A 13,335-nucleotide genomic window follows, 5' to 3' on the forward strand; every position below is an offset into this window, starting at 1 on the left:
CGTATCAAAAATATCAATATCCTCTCTGTGAACCACACAGAACTATACTAAGCACAAAAGATTTATGCACAAAAAATGCTAATTACAGAATCATTTCAAACTGGAACGGAAAAAAATACAGTGTCCAATTATGGGAGAATGTTTGGGTAAATAATAATCCACTCATTCATGAAAGGGTATTTTTGTCATTAAAAATGATTATGATATGCTAAAAGTAAAAAATAGCTATAAATTCATTTATAGTATAAACGCTTCCATACAAAACACCACCCACAGAAGGAGGGAAAATGCTGAGCGTAGTCATCTCTAGGTGGCAGAATTATGTTTATATGTATAATAATAAAGAAAATCACATTTCTCTCTTGGCTGTGTTTCCCTCTTAGCTACATTGTTCAAATGTTCTGTAAAGAATGTGAATATCTTAGAGATAGTAAAGAGTAATGGTTCAGAGTAAGGAGCCGTAGCACATGCTCATAATCCCATCTACTCCAGAGTCATAGACAGAAAGCTCACAATCCAAGGCTCCAAGGATCACAATCCAGGCAAAAAGCAAACTAAAAGCAAAAATGACTGGGAATGTGGCTCAAGTGGTAAAGTACTTGCCTAACAAAACTTGAGGCCCTAAGTCCAAACTCCCAGAACTATTAAAAAAAAAAGTAATAGTTAAGATCAGTCCCATATCAGAAGACCCAGGTTCACATTTCAGAACTAATACCTACAAGCTATTTGAATTGGGGTTGGTACTTGATAAATCTCTGAACCTAAGATTCTCCATCAATAAAATGTAGATAACTTTACTGATGGGAAGGGTAAATAAGTTAGTATTCAGAAGGCATTTGAAATAGTAGCAGAATATAAATGCCCAGTAAATATTACTCATTAATATTAAACATCTACTAAGTGCCTGCTGTGTACAAATGTCAGTCAAGTACTGTGGACACAGACATTGGATTCTTGTTCTTAAGGAAGGAGAATAGACATGTAAGGAGGCATCCACAGTTTTATGGGACACCTGCCACAGAGAGAAGGTAAAAAATACTGGGGGAACATAACTAGAGGGTCCCTGGATTTAGAATCCTTCAGATAGTTTCAGATTCAAATGTTCTATCATCTTTATAAAGATGATGGGGAAAGAAGGGGCAAATATCCACAGGGTAAGTGGCCCTATAGGAAAGAGATAGCTAATACACAGCTTATTGAAGTCTGTAGAGTGTTTTTAATTAGCCAGACACTCTCACCTGCGCCCTCTCTATTTATCCCTACATGGTACCAATGAAAATAGTGATTTTTTCATAAAAACTTAAAGAAGTAAAATAAGCTGACGAAAGCCACTCAGCTAAGAAAGAATAAACAATAGACACAAACCCAGGTGCTATGGAATGGAAGTACTAGAGATGCTACAGAAAGGAGCCTCTTGTTGGGAGATTATTATAAGCTAGAATTGGCATCTAAAATGTTCTCCCAAGGCCCATATCCTCAAGTTTTGATACTCAGTGGGTGAGGCTATTGGGAGATCAGAACTTCCTGGAGGTGGAGTCTTGAGGAAGGAACTTAGGTCATTGGCGTCTTTGAAAAGCATATTGGGATCCTGACCCCCTTCCTGTCTTTCTCTTCACATCTGTCTGCCAGAGATGAGCCTCTCCCCTCCTCCCATGCACTGCCCTCCACGATGAACACTCTTACAGGCCCCAAGGCAAGGAGGCCAAACAACCATGGACTGAAACATCCAAAACTGCAAGCCAAAACAAACCTTTCCTGCTAAAAAGCCAATTATCTCAATTCTTTTGTCACACTGATGGAAAGCTGACTAACCCATCCTGTTTTCATTCATTCTACAATGTCTAGACCACCCATGTGTCACTTTATAGTAGCAGTGTGTTCTGAGCGATGTATCATTAGGCAATTTCATTACTGTGTAAACATGAAGTATACTTACACAAGTCAAAATGGCTATGACTTCACCAGGCAATACGGTCTGATGTCTATCTATGAGAAATAAGGTCATAGAACACAAAGGGAAGGGAGAACACAGGAGGATCTAAAAAGGAGACTTTCAGGCAGCCAAACGCATGTTTGCCTATGCAATGAAGTTACTATCTGAAATGCATGTTTTATAAATGTCTCTATTTAACAAAGCAAGTTGTCCATATTCTGGTGGAGAAAAAGGAATTTCATACACCAATGATCTGAAGTCTAAACATGATCCCCTAGAAAGAAACCAGTGGGACAACCCATCCCCAAGAACTCATACTTTTTATAGGAATTCTAGAATGAGACACAGACTACTTGTTGATCCAAGGCTCGTTCACTGGATATTTCTTCATGCCTACTCACTTACCATGGACTTATGTCTGCCTTTGAGTCTCTCCTTCATTCATGCAAGTATCTTAATATATACCCATAGCTACTGCGAAATAGTAGCATGGTCTATGGACCACTGATGTGAACTTAAATTTAGTCCAGCTATTTATTCATTGTATTATTTAACAAGTGACCTAAATTGCTTTGAGCCATGGCTTCCTCCCTTAAAACCCAGAGATTCTGATGCCTGTTTCTATCAGATTGTTGGGAAATCAAATGAAATTCATTATGTATTTTGAGGTCTTCAGCGAAAATGGCTAGGCCCCTAAATAACTATGTGTTCTTCTGAATTAACGAATAGATTTTTGGTGCCACCCACTACATTATCAGACTCATGAAGTAGTCTGCATGAAGTAGACTGCTGAGCTGCCATGCCAGTCAGCTGAACCACTGCTGAAGTCACCAACAGAGACATTTGGAACTAGAATCTCCCTTAAAAGGAAGAGTTTCCTTTTTATCCAACTCACTTGGCCTTCATTCAGCTGGATGGATTCATCTACTGTTTTGAACAAGTAGGTCAATAACATTCATCGTTGTCAAAGAAAATGAAGAGCCATTATAGAATAAAATAAATCATTACCGGGATCCACATTTCTGTATGGAATCCATGACACTATGAATTGCTCTTGATCAACACATTCATCCATTGCTGATGTAGGTCTTCTTCACACAATAACAGCCAAGTAGACACTCAGTGATGTCGCCAACATAACTCCATGCAGCATTTGTCCTGAGTGATGAAATATGATTGGCAGATTACAGTGCTGGTGTTTTATTTTAAGGGAACATAAAGAAAATGAATGGATTGAGCTGTTTTGCATTTTCCAGTGGAATCATTTAGAAGGAGTGGTTAACAGAAGGCAAGACTGATGGCTGAAAGAAAAGGCACAAATGACATTGCCATTTCCTAGTCTATCAGCATAATTCATCCTTGCCTCCTGTCCCAAACTCTCAGGCAGTGTTACTGTACTTGCTTAAGTAACTACCATTTATTGTGGCATTTGTATTTTAGAACTTGTAAATTAACCTGGAAATTGTTTTTTTTAAGTCTCATCACAAGATTTCATTCACATTGTGCTGTGTGTGTGTGTGTGTGTGTGTGTGTGTGTGTGTGTGTGTGTATGTGTGTGTACTGGAGCTTGAACTCAGGGCCTTAAACTCTCACTTGGATTTTTTTTTTCTTTATTTGCTCAATGCTTACATTTGAGCCATACCTCCACTTCTAGCTATTTGCTGGTTAATTGGAAATAAGAGTCTCTTGGTTTTTGTCTACCCAGGCTGGTTTCAAACCATGATCCTCAGATCTCAGCCTCCTAAGTAGCTAGGATTACATGCACGAGTCACCAGTACCTAGTTGGTGTTTCTTTTGTAGGATATATCACTGACATGAATTGAGGAGTAAGCTAAACTCCTGTTGTAAGTACAGAATGTTTCCTGTCCCACATCACAACTACCTTACAATAAACTCTACTATGGCAAAGTTTAGGGTTCTTAGAGATCCTTTGAGAAAGAAATGTGCTTTGCTACTTTCAAATACCATGTATTGATAGCAGCAGTGCTTTGGCGTTGCTGACTTTGTCTTTAAATCCTAAGCTTATAATTCTTCCAGCTCTCCCACAGTGTTGGCACTAAAGCTAAATTCCACACAGCCTCTTTTATTTTCCCAGTGATACCATTATAAAATTAGCGGTACATTCCTATGGAAACAAATTTGGCTCTAAAATGTAACTGTTAAGATACACTAAAGAATGCAATACACATATTAAGCACATATTTCAAAGGATAAAGATGCTCCTTCATAAATAAATATCATCCAAAAATAGCAGCACAAAAAAAAGGGAGAAGGTGTTGCACTTTGGCTTTAGTTCAAGCCCTACCGTATACCAGGCATGTGATTTAGAACAAGTCACTTACTCTTATAACGGTAGACAACTTTTAATAGGAAGACTGTCTCACATTGCCCATACTTTTAAAATTCTTTTATTAGCCAGGAGCCAGTGGCCCATGCCTATAATCCTACCTATGCAAGAAGCAGAGATCTGAAGAATGCAGTTCAAAGCCAGCCTGGGCAAAAATCTGTGAGACTCATCTTTAATTAACTACCAGAAAACCAGTGTGCTCAAAGTGGTAGAGCACTAGCCTTGAATGAGAAAGCTCAGGGACAGTGCCCAGGCCCTGAGTTCAAGCCCCACGACCAACAACAACAACAAGAGCTTTTTATTAACTTTTAAAAAATTATAAATACAAGATTGGATAAAATCACAACCTTCAGAAAAATTACGCAAATCATAAAAGTTACCCATTATTATCAACTCCATAATTGCCAAGTCTGGATCAAACTGATGTCCAGTTTAGGCCTTCTTCTTGCTTTGCCTAAGATTGTGCCTCTCGCTGTAAGATAATATTTTTTTTTTAAGATAACTCCTTCCACTCTCAAACTCCCTGTGCAGATTATGGGTGTCTGTGTGGTCTCTTGATCTATCAACTTCCTCCTACAAGGTGAGCAAAACTTAAATGCATGGTTCTCTTTATTAGTTGTTCTTTAAAAATATTCTTTCTAAACAGGAAAGACTCACACCTGTAATCCTAGCTACTCAGAGGGAAGAGATCTGAGGATCATGGTTGGAAGTCAACCAGCGCAGGAAAGTTCATGAGACTCTTACCTCCAATTAACCACTAAACAGCCAGAAATGGAGCTGTGGTTCAAGTGATACAGTGCTAGCCTTGAACAAAAGCCCTCAGGGAGAGCACCCAGGCCTTGAGTTCAAGCCCCAGGATTGGCACATATACACAAAAAAGTGTTTTTCTACTTTTTTAATTTTTTTTACAATACACTTTATTTCCCCTTATTTTACAGTTTGAATCTTTTAGAAACACAATTCCTGTTCAGGTTCATTTTCTTATTTGAAATTAGTCTGAATAATTTAGTTTTCAGTGTATTTTGTGTCTCCAAAAATGCAGGCTGGTGTGAAAACAGGCGCCATGATAAATGGCCGATGCAAAGATTTTTTTATTTCCATGTAAAAGGTAATTTTATTTGAGTTCTGCTCTGTAAGTCTCATCCAAGTGAGTGTAGATGCTGAAGTCAATATTATTCAAACGAGTGGGGTGTAGGAAAATCTCACTCATTTGGAATCCAACATTTTGTGGAATTTGAGATCACTTGGATAGTAACAGAATTGAAGTTTACTCTTGCTTTAAAAAAGTCATTTCTTCATGACAATGGAAATAAATATTTAATATAAGATTTTTAGGGCTACATGTAACTGTAACTCCTCTGTACAGTATGTTCACAAATAAAATTAAATTTAAATTTAAAAAAAAAAAAGATTTTTAGGGCTAAATATTTAGGAAATGGAACTCGATATTGTAGAAGAGTTATAAAAAGAAAACTAAACAATATCTATGTGAATATATGTATATAGAGAGAGAGAGAGAGAGAGAGAGAGAGAGAGCCCCATTTGACTCACTGCATAGGCTTGAAAGTTATTTGAAAGTAATTCACACTACCTTTTAAATTAGGTTTGTTTAAGATGCCAGGGAAAATGCTGTACATTAGCTATTCTGAACCCATATCCAACTTCTGTCTCCCTTGCAACCCACACACATTCCCAGCCTGCTTTGCAGCCAGGCACAACCAACCCAGTCCTGGCCAAGTCCCCAAAGGGGCGGGAGGACACTGTGTCTTTTAAGATTTTCTTACTTGCTAAGGGGAACAGACATGCTACTGCTGCCCTCATGTTTAGAGCTATGATTGCCATATTGCAAACACCAGGAAAAGGCCAAGAGCCCTGAGGAGCCTCCAACTCTGATAAACCAATAGCAGCAGCTGCCTCACTCCAGACTTTTCACTATGAGAGGAAAGTAAACCCTTATTTGTTTAACCTACTGTGCGCTAGATTTTCTGTTACTTGGAGCCAAGTGCATTCCAAGCAACACAATTGCACTGTGGGGCTAATTTTCTCAAGATGTCAGCACCTGTAAACAAGCTAAAGGAACACTGAGTGTAAACCAAGGTATGAGACTCTTTCCCTCTGTCCCATGCAGATAGCCGGAAGTGACGGGGCTCTGAGAAGAAGACACCAGAAGATACAGGCACACACTGCACAAGGGGTTAGATATCAGCCTAAGGTCAAGAATGGAACAGAATCTTGCTGAGATAAACTTATTTTATCTCAAACTGGTGTTCTTCATCCTTCTTAGAAGCAATATGGTTTCTTTCCAGCAGCAAAATAAATACTTAATAACTGCCCTGAATCAGGTGAGCTTTCCTATTTTACTTCAACTTGGGTTCCAGTCTTCTGTTCAGAACATTAGACAAAGCCATGTTCAAATACGAATGTCAAATTTATTCTAGGTGTAATTGTGTGTGTGTGTGTGTGTGTGTGTGTGTGTGTGTGTGTGTGTGCATGCGTGTGTGCGTGAGTGCACGCACAGTGTGCCAGTCCTGGGGCTTGAACTCAGAATCTGGGTACTGTCCTTAAGCTTTTGTGCTCTAGGCTAGTGCTCTATACCACTTGAGCCACAGCTCCACTTCCAACATTTTTGATGGTTAATTAGAGATAAGCATCTAATGGAGTTTCTTGCCCAAACTGGTTTCCAATCATGATATTCAGATTTTAGCCTCTCAGTAGCCAGAAGTATAGGTGTGAGCCACCAGCACCTGGCTCCAGGTGTAGTGTTTAAATTATTAACAGCTATTCCAAGGAGTCATGTTTACAAGCATAGGTTTGGCTTTGGGATGTCTTGGGGCCAGTTCTAGCTGGCCCATTTGATGATTCTAGGACCTGGAATTTGTGTGTCTCCGTTTTCTCCTCCATAAAAAGGGAGAGAAGAAACAGATCTTCTGAGTAGAGTAACTGAGATGTATATTATTTGACACAGCAAATAGGTAGCATTTAAACAGTTCAGGGCGCAGGGCACCAGTAATCCTATACTACCTGTAATCCTATACTCAGGAGGTGGAGATTGAGAATCACAGTTTAAAGCCAAACTAGGCAGAAAAGTCTGTGAGACTCTTCTCTCCAATTAGCCCCCTGAAAAAGCTGAAGTGGGGCTGTAACTCAAATGTTTGAGTACTAACCTTGAGCAAAAAAGCTCAGAAATAATGCCCAGGCCAAGTTCAAACCTTAGGACCAGCACCAAAAACAAACAAAAACAAAAAACAGTGCAGGGTACAACAAACCTTCAATAACTATTATGTGCATTTGAAAGTCACTTCTACTTTATATAAACAAATACATATAGAATACATTGATATTACGTGCATATACATAGAAAATGTGTGTATATAATCATTTGTATTCTACTTTGCATTAAGGAACAAAACATGGAAATATCTTCAAAATGCATCATCCAGGAGTTTTTAATTTTCAAACCCCAGATATAAGCACAGAGAAGTTTCTCCTTTTTATTTCTTTTTTTAATTCTATGTCAAGCTTCATTTGCTTAAAATTTGAGTAATGATTCTAAAATCCATCTACTCTTTTCCATTTCATTTTGTTTTTGTTCATTTGTTTGTTGTTATTGTTTTGACAGGGGTCTTGCTATATAGCCCAGGCTGGTCTCAAACTTGTAATTCTCCTGCCTCAACCTCCTAGGGACTGGGATTAAAGGCTTGCACCCCAATTCTTGGCCTCATTTACTCTTACCTGAGCACTTGAAAGAATAAGGTGCTTCTTTGAAGGTTAGCCTTCACAAGCATCAACTATTAATTGTTTACACATGGTCAATTAACAAGCATGTTTTTGGATTCCATTTGGTTGGTATTTATCTTTTTTGTCCTTTTCCAATGTACAGAATTGCTATATCCTGCTGTATTTGGGATCTTGAATGAAGCCCAAAGGTCCATGTGTTGAAGACTCAGTCCCAGTATAGGTGCTACTGGGAGGTTATGGAGCTTAACTTTTAAGAGGTGGAGCCTATTTTGAAAATTTCAGGCTATTAAAAAATAAATCCCTAAACCAAGTACTGGTGGCTCATGCCTGTAATCCTAACTAAGGAGGTTGAAACCTGAGATCATGGTTCAAAGCCAGCCTGGGCATGAAAGTTTATGAGACTCTTGTCTCCAATTCACCATCAAAAAGCCAGAGATAGAGGTATGCCTCTAGGGGAAGAGCACTAGCCTTGAGCCCAAAAGCTCAGGGACAGTGCCCAGGCCCTGAGTTCAAGTCCCAAGATATAGGATCTTGGTCTCTTTATCTTCCTTTCTCCTTGGGTCCTGGTCATGAGGTGAACAGACTTTCTCCTCTACATACTCATGTCATGATGGCTGTCTCTCCAAAGGCCTAAAAGCAGCAAAGCCAACCAATCATGGACTCAAACCTCCAAAACAAACCTTTCCTCCTTTTAAGTTGATTATCTCAGGTATTTGGTCATAGTAGTGGAAAGCTGTCAAATAGTCTCTGTTTCTCCTCTCAGTTTAGTAACTTACAGTCACTTAGTCTTCTAGATACTCCGCCCACCCCACCCTCCTGGGGCTGGGGCTTGAATGCTAGGCCTGGGCACTGTGCCTGAGCTACTTTTGCTCAAAGGCTAGCACTCTACCACTTAAAACTACAGCACCACTTCCATCTTTTTTGTGTGATTCATTGGAGATAAGAGTCTCACAGACTAATGTACTCACTATCTTGCCCATGTAATTGTAACCCCTCTGTACAGTATTTTCACAATAAAAAAAATTAAATTTAATTTAAAAAAAAAAGAGTCTCACAGACTTTCTTGCCCCGGCTGACTTTGAACTGAGATCCTCAGATCTCAGCCTCCTGAGTAGCTAGGATTGCAGGCCTGAAACATCAGTGTCTGCTCAGTGATACTGATATTTTTTATGTTATTGCTCATCTCAGAATTCCTGCACTGGCCAAGTGGATCCACCCTAACCTTCCCACCAACCCTCTTTTTTTTTTCTTTATTTCCCTTGGTGACAATGACTTGTATTTCTCTATTCATAACAGTTTGTTCCAAATATCCAACATCTCTCCTCTTCCTCTCCTAATTAGCATGCTACCCAGAGAGTTTCAGGGTTCCTGAGCTGTTCCGTCTGCCCCATGCCTTCCCTGCATGCCTGCATCCTTGCATTTAGAATCCTGACTGCTTTCCCTGCATGATCACTATCTTGCAAATTGCCTTCTCTGCTGCCACTGCCACACTACTCACTTTCCAGGCCTGGTCAGTGGCAAGTCTAAAAGACCTGTCCCCTAGTTGGCTCCCCTATCTCCCACATTAAAAAGTTGTCATCATCCCATGTCACCTGTCAGGAAGCATGATGCATGATTCAGATAGCTCCTTTTACTCTTTCATCTTGCCAGCACATGAGAAGTAGTGTCTAATGACACAGTGGCAAAAAGTTAATGGAAATTTAATTGAAACACACCACACACACACACACACACACACACACACACACACACACACACACACCATCTCAGCAGGAACTTAACCTGATAGCTTTAACAGTAGGTAGGCATTTCATCCACCAGGATTTGTACACTGGTTTAGCATACTTGGATATAGATTGATATCACTTTGGTCAACAGATAATCCCCATATTTTCCCAGTGTTACTTTGGTCAACAAAATGAAGAAAGGAGTGGATTCCCATTTAAATGTCAGGGTTATCTCCTGTAAGGATTCTGAGCAGGGGAGTTTTAATGAAAATAGGATTTAATTTCCTGTAAATGTTTGAGTTCTTCAACCCTAATATATAGAAAGAATGAATATTTATGCATAGGAGATGCATCTTCTCCTTAGAACAGCATTTTTTTAGTCAGCCATATCTGGAAACTAAAGGAGAAATTTTTTTCAGGGATTATAAATCACATCTTAAGACTTTTCTAGAGGAAATGACATTTATTTTTGTCCTTTCTTGTTTTCATATTTTTCTCCAGAAGGTTAAGTAGCATGGAGGTGTGTGGTGGGGGAGGGGGGTGAGCCATGTATACAGTTTTGATGGTTCCATGTAATAGTAATAGAAACTTGTAGAACATGAACCTTTAGGGTATCCAGGTATGTTTTATCTTTAAAAAAATGAATTAAGCTTACCCAATGTTTATATCCAGACTGATTTAGAGCTTTCCCTCAATCAGTAGCATTAAAGAAAGATTTGCTGAGCGAAGGAAGAGCTTTCCAAAGCAGAGGTGGGAGAGGTATTACCTGCAGCCCTTCACGTGCTGGCTGTTTATTAGAGTATTTTGTCACTTTTGCTTAGTTAAGTGGCCTCTTGCATTACAATATGTATTCTAAACTAAATTAGTCCTCAAGTCATCAAACAATGGAAAGAGAGTCACAGAAAGAAACTACATATTAAAAATAATATAAATATTAAAATCTATGTTAGCCGTAATATAAATATTAAAAATCGATGTCAGCAGTGGGGGAAATTGCAAACCTGACACTTCTTTGTCACACACTTAGACAAGCTCTTCATCACTCATAGTAAAGGCTAGAAAGTAGGTCAGGCATGGTTGTCCTCCACATCTGGAATCCCAGCTACTCAAAAGGCAGATTTGGGAGAAACACAATTTCAAGGCTAGCTCAGACAAAAATGTAGTGAAGACCCTTTTCCAAAAGCAAATGCAAACAAAAAGGCTGTAGGTAGCCATAATACTCCAGGGCATCTACCCAGAATACCACAGGCCAGGATACCATAAAGACACTTGCACATACATGTTCATTGCCACACTATTCACAATAGTCAAGCTATGGAAACAGCCCAGATGCCCTACAATAGATGAGTGGATCCAAAGAGTAGTAGCTATATACAATGGAATTTCACTCAGCCATTAGAAAGAATAATATTATGTCATTTACAGGGAAATGGATGGACCTGGAACAAATTATGTTAAGTGGCAAGCCAAGCTCAGAGGGACAAACGGTGCATGTTTTCTCTCATATGCAGAAGCTGGATCTAAAATATACTGGGATATGATAAATTATGCAAGACTGTAGACATTCACACACAGTGAGACCAAAAGAGGATACTTTTAGTAGAGAAACACAAAGGTGCAATGCCTATGTGCCACTGATCGTATAAAATTATATGTATATATATATATATATATCAAATGAACTTCAAGAAATAGAAACAAATAGTGTTATTGTTGTTGTTGTTGTTGTGTTCACTTTTATTTATGTATGGTTCATTTGTCTGTCTTTAAGAGGGTGGAGAGAGGCACAGAACTCGAAGGAAAAAGGGTGTGAACAAGTGCAGCAGTAGTGTTCACTGGACACTGCGCTGAAAGTGACCTATTCAACCTGTGGAAGAGAATGAAAGAAGGAAAGATACTGTATGCCAGGAAACTGACTCATTACCTGACTTATATAGCTGTAGTCCCCTCTGTTTATAAAGTAAAATTTTTAAAAATAACTGCAATGTCATAAATGGCTTAATGAGAGAGAATTTTTACTTTTCTCCTCTTGAGCCTAATATTCTTTTACATGGCATCCCAAATTTCAAGTATGTTTATACCTTTTGGTCTAGGAAATTCATTATTCTTTATATTGTATGTATCATTACATTTTATATTGTATGTAATATGTTACCTTATATTAAGCATTAAGTAGCCAGTCTTGAATTTTTAGATAAAACATAATTTTTAAAAATGACAATCCAAAAAGAGAGCTGGAGGTAAAGCTCACATGTCTAGCAAACATGAGGAACTGGATTCAATCCCCAGAACTAGAAAAATAGAAGACAAACAACTGAAAGTTTCATTTTCAAATGGTCAATGAATAAAATGCCCTCCAAATCATTAAAACAAACAAAAACCTTAAAGCTAGGAGTAGAGTCTTAGCTCAAGTGGTAGAGCAAAGAACCCAAGCAAGAACATATAACCTTTAGTTCAACACCCAGGACCAGTACAAAAAAAAGAAAAAGAAAAAGTTACCTCCATGGTAGGTACTAAGCAAGTCACACCTGTAATCCTAGTCACCAGGAAGATCATGATTCAAAGCCAACCCAGACAAAAAAGTCTAAGAGACTTTATCTCCATATAACTAGCAAAGCTAGGCGAGAGGACTAGTCTTGAACAAGCAAACTGAGTAAGCATTAGGCCCTGAATTTAAAAAAAAAAGAAAAACCTGAAGATAAAGACTTATATTCACAATCACTAGTGATTTCCTGCAGTCACCTTGCATTAAACGTCTACTGTGACCTGAGATCAGGCAAAGGAATGAAACCACTGTAAACATGAGGCCACTAAAGAAAAGTACAGAGAATCTGAAAGCAAATATTCATCAACCTTCTATACTTAAAATCATGTGGATAGCTGATCCAGGATCAATAAAACTTTACTAGGCATGATGATTAATACTTAAAAGCCTCTTATTTTCATGAAAGCAAAGAAAGGGTGTTTTTTAAAGAATTTTTGCTATATAGAAATGATGCTTCTAAAACAGTTTATGTAGTTCATCTTTATTTCACTGTGTTGAGAGTCATACTAAACATATACTAAGGGTAATGTTTCTAGATCTCTACATCTGGGTGTTCTCATTTTTCCTAAGAGTTTTCTAGAACTCAGTCCTCCAATTTCCATTTCTGGCTTTGGTCTTGAAAAGAAATGCTGGCTTTCCTTATGGGTTGTCCATTTGGTTTATCAATTAATCAATTAACTAATTAATCCATAGAATCAGATACACGTGGGTGGAATCTTAACTCCATCATCTGCTAGCTTGGTGCCTTTGGAAAATTATTTAATCTTGCTGGAGCCTCACTTTCTCCTCTCCTGGAAGCCAGAAATAACAATACCCATCTATACATTAAAGCAAAGCACAAAAAGACACACAGCAATGTGATTGGGCACATGGTAGGAACCCCATTACATGTGTGCAATGACTGTTGTGTTATTATTGCTGTAGCTTCCTGCAGGCAGCCAGCTTCACAGCCACAGGGAGCCACTCAGCACCTCCTTACTCACTTTTTGTAACTCCTCTACCATGCCTTTCCCACAGGCTGCACATGTATATAACTCAGTGCTTT

The sequence above is a fragment of the Dipodomys spectabilis genome, unplaced genomic scaffold (assembly GCF_019054845.1).
Source record: "Dipodomys spectabilis isolate Male_0828 unplaced genomic scaffold, ASM1905484v1 ptg000045l, whole genome shotgun sequence".
NCBI classification, from domain to species: Eukaryota; Metazoa; Chordata; class Mammalia; order Rodentia; family Heteromyidae; genus Dipodomys; species Dipodomys spectabilis.